The sequence below is a fragment of the Diorhabda carinulata genome, chromosome Y (genome assembly GCF_026250575.1).
Source record: "Diorhabda carinulata isolate Delta chromosome Y, icDioCari1.1, whole genome shotgun sequence".
In the NCBI taxonomy this organism is placed as follows: domain Eukaryota; kingdom Metazoa; phylum Arthropoda; class Insecta; order Coleoptera; family Chrysomelidae; genus Diorhabda; species Diorhabda carinulata.
In genome coordinates, this window is record NC_079473.1 from 4,155,278 (window position 1) to 4,170,835 (window position 15,558).

Below are 15,558 nucleotides of genomic sequence, written 5' to 3' on the forward strand. Positions count from 1 at the left end.
GACGTCAATAAATTTCGAGAATATACAATTAACACAAAGTGACAATCGATCTCATTTGGCCCCAATTCATGTATATCGAATTAATCTGATAGAAATAAACTCTAATAATTCCAAATATATGAGGAATGATGTGATTCGACTCCAATCAATGTCAATAGATTTCGAGAATATGCAATCAACACAAAGTGACAATCTATCACAATTGGCTTCAATTCATGTATATCGAATGTATCTGATACAAATAAACTCTGATACTTCCAAATATATGAGATATGATGTGATTCGACTTCAATCGATGTCAATAGATTTCGAGAATATACAATTAACACAAAGTGACAATCGATTACAATTGGCCCCAATTCATGTATATCGAATGTATCTGATACAAATAAACTCTAATATTTCCAAATATATGAGAAATGATGTGATTCGAGTCCAATCAATGTCAATAGATTTCGAGAATATGCAATCAACACAAAGTGACAATCTATCACAATTGGCTTCAATTCATGTATATCGAATGTATCTGATACAAATAAACTCTGATACTTCCAAATATATGAGATATGATGTGATGCGACTTCAATCGATGTCAATAGATTTCGAGAATATACAATTAACACAAAGTGACAATCGATTACAATTGGCCCCAATTCATGTATATCGAATGTATCTGATACAAATAAACTCTGATTCTTCCAAATATATGAGATATGATGTGATTCGACTTCAATAGACGTCAATAAATTTCGAGAATATACAATTAACACAAAGTGACAATCGATCTCATTTGGCCCCAATTCATGTATATCGAATGTATCTGATACAAGTAAACTATGATATTTCCAAATATATGAGATATGATGTGATTCGACTTCAATCGATGTCAAAAATTTCGAGAATATACAATTAACACAAAGTGACAATCGATAACAATTGGCTTCAATTCATGTTTATCGAATGTATCTGACACAAATAAACTCAAATAATTTCTTATATATGAGGAATTATGTGATTTGACTTCAATTGATGTCAATAGATTTCGGAAATATGCAATCCCACAAAGTGACAATCGATCACGATTGGCTCCAATTCATGTATATCGAATGTATCTGATACAAATAAACTCTGATACTTCCAAATATATGAGATATGATGTGATTCGACTTCAATCGACGTCAAAAGATTTCGAGAATATACCATTAACACAAAGGGACAATCGATCACAATTGGCTTCAATTCATGTATATCGAATGTATCTGATACGAATAAACTCTAATAATTCCAAATATATGAGGAAGGCTGTGATTTGACAGCAATAGACGTCAATAAATTTCGAGAATATACAATTAACACAAAGTGACAATCGATCTCATTTGGCCCCAATTCATGTATATCGAATGAATCTGATACAAATAAACTCTAATAATTCCAAATATATGAGGAATGATGTGATTCGACTCCAATCAATCTCAATAGATTACGAGAATATGCAATCAACACAAAGTGACAATCGATCACAGTTGGCTTCCGTTCATGTATATCGAATGAATCTGATACATATATTACTAATAATTCCAAATATATGAGGAATGATGAGATTCGAGTCTTATCAATGTCAATAGATTTCGAGAATATGCAATCAACACAAAGTGACAATCTATCACAATTGGCTTCAATTCATGTAAATCGAATGTATCTGATACAAATAAACTCTGATACTTCCAAATATATATGAGATATGATGTGATTCGACTTCAATCGATGTCAATAGATTTCGAGAATATACAATTAACACAAAGTGACAATCGATCTCATTTGGCCCCAATTCATGTATATCGAATGAATCTGATACAAATAAAATCTAATAATTCCAAATATATGAGGAATGATGAGATTCGAGTCCAATCAATGTCAATAGATTTCGAGAATATGCAATCAACACAAAGTGACAATCTATCACAATTGGCTTCAATTCATGTATATCGAATGTATCTCATACAAAAAAACTCTGATACTTCCAAATATATGAGATATGATGTGATTCGACTTCAATCGATATCAATAGATTTCGAGAATATGCAATCAACACAAAGTGACAATCGATCACAATTGTCTTCAATTCATAAATATCGAATGTATCTGATACGAATAAACTCTAATAATTCCAAATATATGAAGAATGATGTGATTCGAGTCCAATCAATGTCAATAGATTTCGGAAATATGCAATCACCACAAAGTGACAATCGATCACAATTGGCTTGAATTCATCTATATCGAATGTATCTGACACAAATAAACTCTAATAATTCCAGATATATGAGAAATGATGTGATTCGACTTCAATTGATGTCAATAGATTTCGAGAATATGCAATCAACACAAAGTGACAATCGATGACAATTGGCTCCAATTCATGTATATCGAATGTATCCGATACGAATAAACTCTAATAATTCCAAATATATGAGGAAGGATGTGATTTGACATCAATAGACGTCAATAGATTTCGAGAATATACAATTAACACAAAGTGGCAATCGATCTCATTTGGTCCCAATTCATGTATATCGAATGTATCTGATACAAATAAACTCTGATACTTCCAAATATATGAGATATGATGTGATTCGACTTCAATCGACGTCAAAAGATTTCGAGAATATACCATTAACACAAAGGGACAATCGATCACAATTGGCTTCGATTCATGTATATCGAATGTATCTGATACGAATAAACTCTAATAATTCCAAATATATGAGGAAGGATGTGATTTGACATCAATAGACGTCAATAAATTTCGAGAATGTACAATTAACACAAAGTGACAATCGATCTCATTTGGCCCCAATTCATGTATATCGAATGAATCTGATACAAATAAACTCTAATAATTCCAAATATATGAGGAATGATGTGATTCGACTCCAATCAATCTCAATAGTCTACGAGAATATGCAATCAACACAAAGTGACAATCGATCACAGTTGGCTTCCGTTCATGTATATCGGATGTATCTGATACAAATAAACTCTAATATTTCCAAATATATGAGAAATGATGTGATTCGACTCCAATTGATGTCAATAGATTTCGAGAATATACAATTAACACAAAGTGACAATCGATCTCATTTGGCCCCAATTCATGTATATCGAATGAATCTGATACAAATAAACTCTAATAATTTCAAATATATGAGGAATGATGTGATTCGACTCCAATCAATCTCAATAGATTACGAGAATATGCAATCAACACAAAGTGACAATCTATCACAATTGGCTTCAATACATGTATATCGAATGTATCTGATACAAAAAAACTCTGATACTTCCAAATATATGAGATATGATGTGATTCGACTTCAATCGATATCAATAGATTTCGAGAATATGCAATCAACACAAAGTGACAATCTATCACAATTGGCTTCAATTCATGTATATCGAATGTATCTGATACAAAAAAACTCTGATACTTCCAAATATATGAGATATGATGTGATTCGACTTCAATCGATATCAATAGATTTCGAGAATATGCAATCAACACAAAGTGACAATCGATCAAAATTGGCTTCAATTCATAAATATCGAATGTATCTGATACGAATAAACTCTAATAATTCCAAATATATGAGGAAGGATGTGATTTGACATTAATAGACGTCAATAGATTTCGAGAATATACAATCAACACAAAGTGACAATCTATCACAATTGGCTTCAATTCATGTATATCGAATAAATCTGATACAAATAAACTCTAATAATTCCAAATATATGAAGATTGATGTGATTCGAGTCCAATCAATGTCAATAGATTTCGAGAATATGCAATCAACACAAAGTGACAATCTATCACAATTGGCTTCAATTCATGTATATCGAATGTATCTGACACAAATAAACTCAAATAATTCCTTATATATGAGGAATTATGTGATTCGACTTCAATTGATGTCAATAGATTTCGGAAATATGCAATCACCACAAAGTGACAATCGATCACATTTGGCTTGAATTCATCTATATCGAATGTATCTGACATAGATAGACTCTAATAATTCCAGATATATGAGAAATGATGTGATTCGACTTCAATTGATGTCAATAGATTTCGAGAATATGCAATCAACACAAAGTGACAATCGATCACAATTGGCTCCAATTCATGTATATCGAATGTATCCGATACGAATAAACTCTAATAATTCCAAATATATGAGGAAGGATGTGATTTGACATCAATAGACGTCAATAGATTTCGAGAATATACAATTAACACAAAGTGGCAATCGATCTCATTTGGTCCCAATTCATGTATATCGAATGTATCTGATACAAATAAACTCTGATACTTCCAAATATATGAGATATGATGTGATTCGACTTCAATCGACGTCAAAAGATTTCGAGAATATACCATTAACACAAAGGGACAATCGATCACAATTGGCTTCGATTCATGTATATCGAATGTATCTGATACGAATAAACTCTAATAATTCCAAATATATGAGGAAGGATGTGATTTGACATCAATAGACGTCAATAAATTTCGAGAATGTACAATTAACACAAAGTGACAATCGATCTCATTTGGCCCCAATTCATGTATATCGAATGAATCTGATACAAATAAACTCTAATAATTCCAAATATATGAGGAATGATGTGATTCGACTCCAATCAATCTCAATAGTCTACGAGAATATGCAATCAACACAAAGTGACAATCGATCACAGTTGGCTTCCGTTCATGTATATCGAATGTATCTGATACAAATAAACTCTAATATTTCCAAATATATGAGAAATGATGTGATTCGACTCCAATTGATGTCAATAGATTTCGAGAATATACAATTAACACAAAGTGACAATCGATCTCATTTGGCCCCAATTCATGTATATCGAATGAATCTGATACAAATAAACTCTAATAATTTCAAATATATGAGGAATGATGTGATTCGACTCCAATCAATCTCAATAGATTACGAGAATATGCAATCAACACAAAGTGACAATCTATCACAATGGGCTTCAATTCATGTATATCGAATGTATCTGATACAAAAAAACTCTGATACTTCCAAATATATGAGATATGATGTGATTCGACTTCAATCGATATCAATAGATTTCGAGAATATGCAATCAACACAAAGTGACAATCTATCACAATTGGCTTCAATTCATGTATATCGAATGTATCTGATACAAAAAAACTCTGATACTTCCAAATATATGAGATATGATGTGATTCGACTTCAATCGATATCAATAGATTTCGAGAATATGCAATCAACACAAAGTGACAATCGATCAAAATTGGCTTCAATTCATAAATATCGAATGTATCTGATACGAATAAACTCTAATAATTCCAAATATATGAGGAAGGATGTGATTTGACATTAATAGACGTCAATAGATTTCGAGAATATACAATCAACACAAAGTGACAATCTATCACAATTGGCTTCAATTCATGTATATCGAATAAATCTGATACAAATAAACTCTAATAATTCCAAATATATGAAGATTGATGTGATTCGAGTCCAATCAATGTCAATAGATTTCGAGAATATGCAATCAACACAAAGTGACAATCTATCACAATTGGCTTCAATTCATGTATATCGAATGTATCTGACACAAATAAACTCAAATAATTCCTTATATATGAGAAATTATGTGATTCGACTTCAATTGATGTCAATAGATTTCGGAAATATGCAATCACCACGAAGTGACAATCGATCACAATTGGCTTGAATTCATCTATATCGAATGTATCTGACACAAATAAACTCTAATAATTCCAGATATATGAGAAATGATGTGATTCGACTTCAATTGATGTCAATAGATTTCGAAAATATGCAATCAACACAAAGTGACAATCGATCACAATTGGCTCCAATCCATGTATATCGAATGAATCTGATACAAATAAACTCTAATAAATCCAAATATATGAGGAAGGATGTGATTTGACATCAATAGACGTCAATAGATTTCGAGAATTTACAATTAACACAAAGTGGCAATCGATCTCATTTGGCCCCTATTCATGTTTATCGAATGTATCTGATACAAATAAACTCTGATACTTCCAAATATATGAGATATGATGTGATTCGACTTCAATCGATGTCAAAAGATTTCGAGAATATACCATTAACACAAAGGGACAATCGATCACAATTGGCTTCAATTCATGCATATCGAATGTATCTGATACGAATAAACTCAAATAATTCCTTATATATGAGGAATTATGTGATTCGACTTCAATTGATGTCAATAGATTTCGGAAATATGCAATCACCACCAAGTGACAATCGATCACAATTGGCTTGAATTCATCTATATCGAATGTATCTGATACAAATAAACTCTGATACTTCCAAATATATGAGATATGATGTGATTCGACTTCAATCGATGTCAATAGATTTCGAGAATATACAATTAACACAAAGTGACAATCGATTACAATTGGCCCCAATTCATGTATATCGAATGTATCTGATACAAATAAACTCTAATATTTCCAAATATATGAGAAATGATGTGATTCGAGTCCAATCAATGTCAATAGATTTCGAGAATATGCAATCAACACAAAGTGACAATCTATCACAATTGGCTTCAATTCATGTATATCGAATGTATCTGATACAAATAAACTCTGATACTTCCAAATATATGAGATATGATGTGATGCGACTTCAATCGATGTCAATAGATTTCGAGAATATACAATTAACACAAAGTGACAATCGATTACAATTGGCCCCAATTCATGTATATCGAATGTATCTGATACAAATAAACTCTGATACTTCCAAATATATGAGATATGATGTGATTCGACTTCAATCGATGTCAAAAGATTTCGAAAATATACCATTAACACAAAGGGACAATCGATCACAATTGGCTTCAATTCATGTATATCGAATGTATCTGATACGAATAAACTCTAATAATTCCAAATATATGAGGAAGGATGTGATTTGACATCAATAGACGTCAATAAATTTCGAGAATATACAATTAACACAAAGTGACAATCGATCTCATTTGGCCCCAATTCATGTATATCGGATGAATCTGATACAAATGAACTCTAATAATTCCAAATATATGAGGAATGATGTGATTCGACTCCAATCAATGTCAATAGATTTCGAGAATATGCAATCAACACAAAGTGACAATCTATCACAATTGGCTTCAATTCATGTATATCGAATGTATCTGATACAAATAAACTCTGATACTTCCAAATATATGAGATATGATGTGATTCGACTTCAATCGATGTCAATAGATTTCGAGAATATACAATTAACACAAAGTGACAATCGATTACAATTGGCCCCAATTCATGTATATCGAATGTATCTGATACAAATAAACCCTAATATTTCCAAATATATGAGAAATGATGTGATTCGAGTCCAATCAATGTCAATAGATTTCGAGAATATGCAATCAACACAAAGTGACAATCTATCACAATTGGCTTCAATTCATGTATATCGAATGTATCTGATACAAATAAACTCTGATACTTCCAAATATATGAGATATGATGTGATTCGACTTCAATCGATGTCAATAGATTTCGAGAATATACAATTAACACAAAGTGACAATCGATTACAATTGGCCCCAATTCATGTATATCGAATGTATCTGATACAAATAAACTCTGATACTTCCAAATATATGAGATATGATGTGATCCGACTTCAATCGATGTCAAAAGATTTCGAAAATATACCATTAACACAAAGGGACAATCGATCACAATTGGCTTCAATTCATGTATATCGAATGTATCTGATACGAATAAACTCTAATAATTCCAAATATATGAGGAAGGATGTGATTTGACATCAATAGACGTCAATAAATTTCGAGAATATACAATTAACATAAAGTGACAATCGATCTCATTTGGCCCCAATTCATGTATATCGGATGAATCTGATACAAATAAACTCTAATAATTCCAAATATATGAGGAATGATGTGATTCGACTCCAATTGATGTCAATAGATTTCGAGATTATACAATTAACACAAAGTGACAATCGATCTCATTTGGCCCCAATTCATGTATATCGAATGAATCTGATACATATATTTCTCATAATTCCAAATATATAAGGAATGATGAGATTCGAGTCCAATTGATGTCAATAGATTTCGAGAATATGCAATCAACACAAAGTGACAATCTATCACAATTGGCATCAATTCATGTATATCGAATATAGCTGATACAAATAAACTCTAATAATTCCAGATATATGAGAAATGATGTGATTCGACTTCAATTGATGTCAATAGATTCCGAGAATATACAATTAACACAAAGTGGCAATCGATCTCATTTGGCCCCAATTCATGTATATCGAATGTATCTGATACAAATAAACTCTGATACTTCCAAATATATGAGGAAGGATGTGATTTGACATCAATAGACGTCAATAAATTTCGAGAATATACAATTAACACAAAGTGACAATCGATCTCATTTGGCCCCAATTCATGTATATCGGATGAATCTGATACAAATAAACTCTAATAATTCCAAATATATGAGGAATGATGTGATTCGACTCCAATTGATGTCAATAGATTTCGAGATTATACAATTAACACAAAGTGACAATCGATCTCATTTGGCCCCAATTCATGTATATCGAATGAATCTGATACATATATTTCTCATAATTCCAAATATATAAGGAATGATGAGATTCGAGTCCAATCAATGTCAATAGATTTCGAGAATATGCAATCAACACAAAGTGACAATCTATCACAATTGGCATCAATTCATGTATATCGAATATAGCTGATACAAATAAACTCTAATAATTCCAGATATATGAGAAATGATGTGATTCGACTTCAATTGATGTCAATAGATTCCGAGAATATACAATTAACACAAAGTGGCAATCGATCTCATTTGGCCCCAATTCATGTATATCGAATGTATCTGATACAAATAAACTCTGATACTTCCAAATATATGAGATATGATGTGATTCGACTTCAATCGATGTCAAAAGATTTCGAGAATATACAATTAACACAAAGTGGCCATCGATATCATTTGGCCCCAATTCATGTATATCGAATGAATCTGATACAAATAAACTCTAATAATTCCAAATATATGAGGAATGATGTGGATCGAGTCCAATCAATGTCAATAGATTTCGAGAATATGCAATCAACACAAAGTAACAATCTATCACAATTGGCTTCAATTCATCTATATCGAATGTATCTGACAAAAATAAACTATAATAATTCCAGATATATGAGAAATGATGTGATTAGACTTCAATTGATGTCAATAGATTTCGAGAATATGCAATCAACAGAAAGTGTCAATCGATCACAATTGGCTTCAATTCATGTATATCGAATGTATCCGATACGAATAAACTCTAATAATTCCAAATATATGAGGAAGGATGTGATTTGACATCAATAGACGTCAATAGACTTCGAGAATATACAATTAACACAAAGTAGCAATCGATCTCATTTGGCCCCAATTCATGTATATCGAATGTATCTGATACAAGTAAACTATGATATTTCCAAATATATGAGATATGATGTGATTCGACTTCAATCGATGTCAAAAATTTCGAGAATATACAATTAACACAAAGTGACAATCGATAACAATTGGCTTCAATTCATGTTTATCGAATGTATCTGACACAAATAAACTCAAATAATTTCTTATATATGAGGAATTATGTGATTTGACTTCAATTGATGTCAATAGATTTCGGAAATATGCAATCCCACAAAGTGACAATCGATCACGATTGGCTCCAATTCATGTATATCGAATGTATCTGATACAAATAAACTCTGATACTTCCAAATATATGAGATATGATGTGATTCGACTTCAATCGACGTCAAAAGATTTCGAGAATATACCATTAACACAAAGGGACAATCGATCACAATTGGCTTCAATTCATGTATATCGAATGTATCTGATACGAATAAACTCTAATAATTCCAAATATATGAGGAAGGCTGTGATTTGACAGCAATAGACGTCAATAAATTTCGAGAATATACAATTAACACAAAGTGACAATCGATCTCATTTGGCCCCAATTCATGTATATCGAATGAATCTGATACAAATAAACTCTAATAATTCCAAATATATGAGGAATGATGTGATTCGACTCCAATCAATCTCAATAGATTACGAGAATATGCAATCAACACAAAGTGACAATCGATCACAGTTGGCTTCCGTTCATGTATATCGAATGAATCTGATACATATATTACTAATAATTCCAAATATATGAGGAATGATGAGATTCGAGTCTAATCAATGTCAATAGATTTCGAGAATATGCAATCAACACAAAGTGACAATCTATCACAATTTGCTTCAATTCATGTAAATCGAATGTATCTGATACAAATAAACTCTGATACTTCCAAATATATATGAGATATGATGTGATTCGACTTCAATCGATGTCAATAGATTTCGAGAATATACAATTAACACAAAGTGACAATCGATCTCATTTGGCCCCAATTCATGTATATCGAATGAATCTGATACAAATAAAATCTAATAATTCCAAATATATGAGGAATGATGAGATTCGAGTCCAATCAATGTCAATAGATTTCGAGAATATGCAATCAACACAAAGTGACAATCTATCACAATTGGCTTCAATTCATGTATATCGAATGTATCTGATACAAAAAAACTCTGATACTTCCAAATATATGAGATATGATGTGATTCGACTTCAATCGATATCAATAGATTTCGAGAATATGCAATCAACACAAAGTGACAATCGATCACAATTGTCTTCAATTCATAAATATCGAATGTATCTGATACGAATAAACTCTAATAATTCCAAATATATGAAGAATGATGTGATTCGAGTCCAATCAATGTCAATAGATTTCGGAAATATGCAATCACCACAAAGTGACAATCGATCACAATTGGCTTGAATTCATCTATATCGAATGTATCTGACACAAATAAACTCTAATAATTCCAGATATATGAGAAATGATGTGATTCGACTTCAATTGATGTCAATAGATTTCGAGAATATGCAATCAACACAAAGTGACAATCGATCACAATTGGCTCCAACTCATGTATATCGAATGTATCCGATACGAATAAACTCTAATAATTCCAAATATATGAGGAAGGATGTGATTTGACATCAATAGACGTCAATAGATTTCGAGAATATACAATTAACACAAAGTGGCAATCGATCTCATTTGGTCCCAATTCATGTATATCGAATGTATCTGATACAAATAAACTCTGATACTTCCAAATATATGAGATATGATGTGATTCGACTTCAATCGACGTCAAAAGATTTCGAGAATATACCATTAACACAAAGGGACAATCGATCACAATTGGCTTCGATTCATGTATATCGAATGTATCTGATACGAATAAACTCTAATAATTCCAAATATATGAGGAAGGATGTGATTTGACATCAATAGACGTCAATAAATTTCGAGAATGTACAATTAACACAAAGTGACAATCGATCTCATTTGGCCCCAATTCATGTATATCGAATGAATCTGATATAAATAAACTCTAATAATTCCAAATATATGAGGAATGATGTGATTCGACTCCAATCAATCTCAATAGTCTACGAGAATATGCAATCAACACAAAGTGACAATCGATCACAGTTGGCTTCCGTTCATGTATATCGAATGTATCTGATACAAATAAACTCTAATATTTCCAAATATATGAGAAATGATGTGATTCGACTCCAATTGATGTCAATAGATTTCGAGAATATACAATTAACACAAAGTGACAATCGATCTCATTTGGCCCCAATTCATGTATATCGAATGAATCTGATACAAATAAACTCTAATAATTTCAAATATATGAGGAATGATGTGATTCGACTCCAATCAATCTCAATAGATTACGAGAATATGCAATCAACACAAAGTGACAATCTATCACAATTGGCTTCAATTCATGTATATCGAATGTATCTGATACAAAAAAACTCTGATACTTCCAAATATATGAGATATGATGTGATTCGACTTCAATCGATATCAATAGATTTCGAGAATATGCAATCAACACAAAGTGACAATCTATCACAATTGGCTTCAATTCATGTATATCGAATGTATCTGATACAAAAAAACTCTGATACTTCCAAATATATGAGATATGATGTGATTCGACTTCAATCGATATCAATAGATTTCGAGAATATGCAATCAACACAAAGTGACAATCGATCAAAATTGGCTTCATTTCATAAATATCGAATGTATCTGATACGAATAAACTCTAATAATTCCAAATATATGAGGAAGGATGTGATTTGACATTAATAGACGTCAATAGATTTCGAGAATATACAATCAACACAAAGTGACAATCTATCACAATTGGCTTCAATTCATGTATATCGAATAAATCTGATACAAATAAACTCTAATAATTCCAAATATATGAAGATTGATGTGATTCGAGTCCAATCAATGTCAATAGATTTCGAGAATATGCAATCAACACAAAGTGACAATCTATCACAATTGGCTTCAATTCATGTATATCGAATGTATCTGACACAAATAAACTCAAATAATTCCTTATATATGAGGAATTATGTGATTTGACTTCAATTGATGTCAATAGATTTCGGAAATATGCAATCACCACAAAGTGACAATCGATCATATTTGGCTTGAATTCATCTATATCGAATGTATCTGACATAGATAGACTCTAATAATTCCAGATATATGAGAAATGATGTGATTCGACTTCAATTGATGTCAATAGATTTCGAGAATATGCAATCAACACAAAGTGACAATCGATCACAATTGGCTCCAATTCATGTATATCGAATGTATCCGATACGAATAAACTCTAATAATTCCAAATATATGAGGAAGGATGTGATTTGACATCAATAGACGTCAATAGATTTCGAGAATATACAATTAACACAAAGTGGCAATCGATCTCATTTGGTCCCAATTCATGTATATCGAATGTATCTGATACAAATAAACTCTGATACTTCCAAATATATGAGATATGATGTGATTCGACTTCAATCGACGTCAAAAGATTTCGAGAATATACCATTAACACAAAGGGACAATCGATCACAATTGGCTTCGATTCATGTATATCGAATGTATCTGATACGAATAAACTCTGATACTTCCAAATATATGAGATATGATGTGATTCGACTTCAATCGATATCAATAGATTTCGAGAATATGCAATCAACACAAAGTGACAATCTATCACAATTGGCTTCAATTCATGTATATCGAATGTATCTGATACAAAAAAACTCTGATACTTCCAAATATATGAGATATGATGTGATTCGACTTCAATCGATATCAATAGATTTCGAGAATATGCAATCATCACAGAGTGACAATCGATCAAAATTGGCTTCAATTCATAAATATCGAATGTATCTGATACGAATAAACTCTAATAATTCCAAATATATGAGGAAGGATGTGATTTGACATTAATAGACGTCAATAGATTTCGAGAATATACAATCAACACAAAGTGACAATCTATCACAATTGGCTTCAATTCATGTATATCGAATAAATCTGATACAAATAAACTCTAATAATTCCAAATATATGAAGATTGATGTGATTCGAGTCCAATCAATGTCAATAGATTTCGAGAATATGCAATCAACACAAAGTGACAATCTATCACAATTGGCTTCAATTCATGTATATCGAATGTATCTGACACAAATAAACTCAAATAATTCCTTATATATGAGAAATTATGTGATTCGACTTCAATTGATGTCAATAGATTTCGGAAATATGCAATCACCACGAAGTGACAATCGATCACAATTGGCTTGAATTCATCTATATCGAATGTATCTGACACAAATAAACTCTAATAATTCCAGATATATGAGAAATGATGTGATTCGACTTCAATTGATGTCAATAGATTTCGAGAATATGCAATCAACACAAAGTGACAATCGATCACAATTGGCTCCAATCCATGTATATCGAATGAATCTGATACAAATAAACTCTAATAAATCCAAATATATGAGGAAGGATGTGATATGACATCAATAGACGTCAATAGATTTCGAGAATATATAATTAACACAAAGTGACAATCGATCTCATTTGGCACCAATTCATGTATATCGAATGAATCTGATACAAATAAACTCTAATAAATCCAAATATATGAGGAAGGATGTGATATGACATCAATAGACGTCAATAGATTTCGAGAATATATAATTAACACAAAGTGATAATCGATCTCATTTGGCCCCAATTCATGTATATCGAATGAATCTGATACAAATAAACTCTAATAATTCCAAATATATGAGGAATGATGTGATTCGAGTCCAATCAATGTCAATAGAATTCGAGAATATGCAATCAACACAAAGTGACAATCTATCACAATTGGCTTCAATTCATGTATATCGAATGTATCTGACACAAATAAACTCAAATAATTCCTTATATATGAGGAATTATGTGATTCGACTTCAATTGATGTCAATAGATTTCGGAAATATGCAATCACCACAAAGTGACAATCGATCACAATTGGCTTGAATTCATCTATATCGAATGTATGTGACACAAATAAACTCTAATAATTCCAGATATATAAGAAATGATGTGATTCGACTTCAATTGATGTCAATAGATTTCAAGAATATGCAATCAACACAAAGTGACAATCGATCACAATTGGCTTCAATTCATGTATATCGAATGTATCTGATACGAATAAACTCTAATAATTACAAATATATGAGGAAGGATGTGATTTGACATCAATAGACGTCAATAGATTTCGAGAATATACAATTAACACAAAGTGGCAATCGATCTCATTTGGCCCCAATTCATGTATATCGAATGTATCTGATACAAATAAACTCTGATACTTCCAAATATATGAGATATGATGGGATTCGACTTCAATCGATGTCAAAAGATTTCGAGAATATACCAATAACACAAAGGGACAATCGATCACAATTGGCTTCAATTCATGTATATCGAATGTATCTGATACGAATAAACTCTAATAATTCCTAATATATGAGGAAGGATGTGATTCGAGTCCAATCAATGTCAATAGATTTCGAGAATATACAATTAACACAAAGTAGCAATCGATCTCATTTGGCCCCAATTCATGTATATCGAATGTATCTGATACAAATAAATTCTGATATTTCCGAATATATGAGATATGATGTGATTCGACTTCAATCGATGTCAAAAGATTTGGAGAATATACAATTAACACAAAGTGACAATCGATAACAATTGGCTTCAATTCATGTTTATCGAATGTATCTGATACGAATAAACTCTAATAATTCCAAATATATGAGGAAG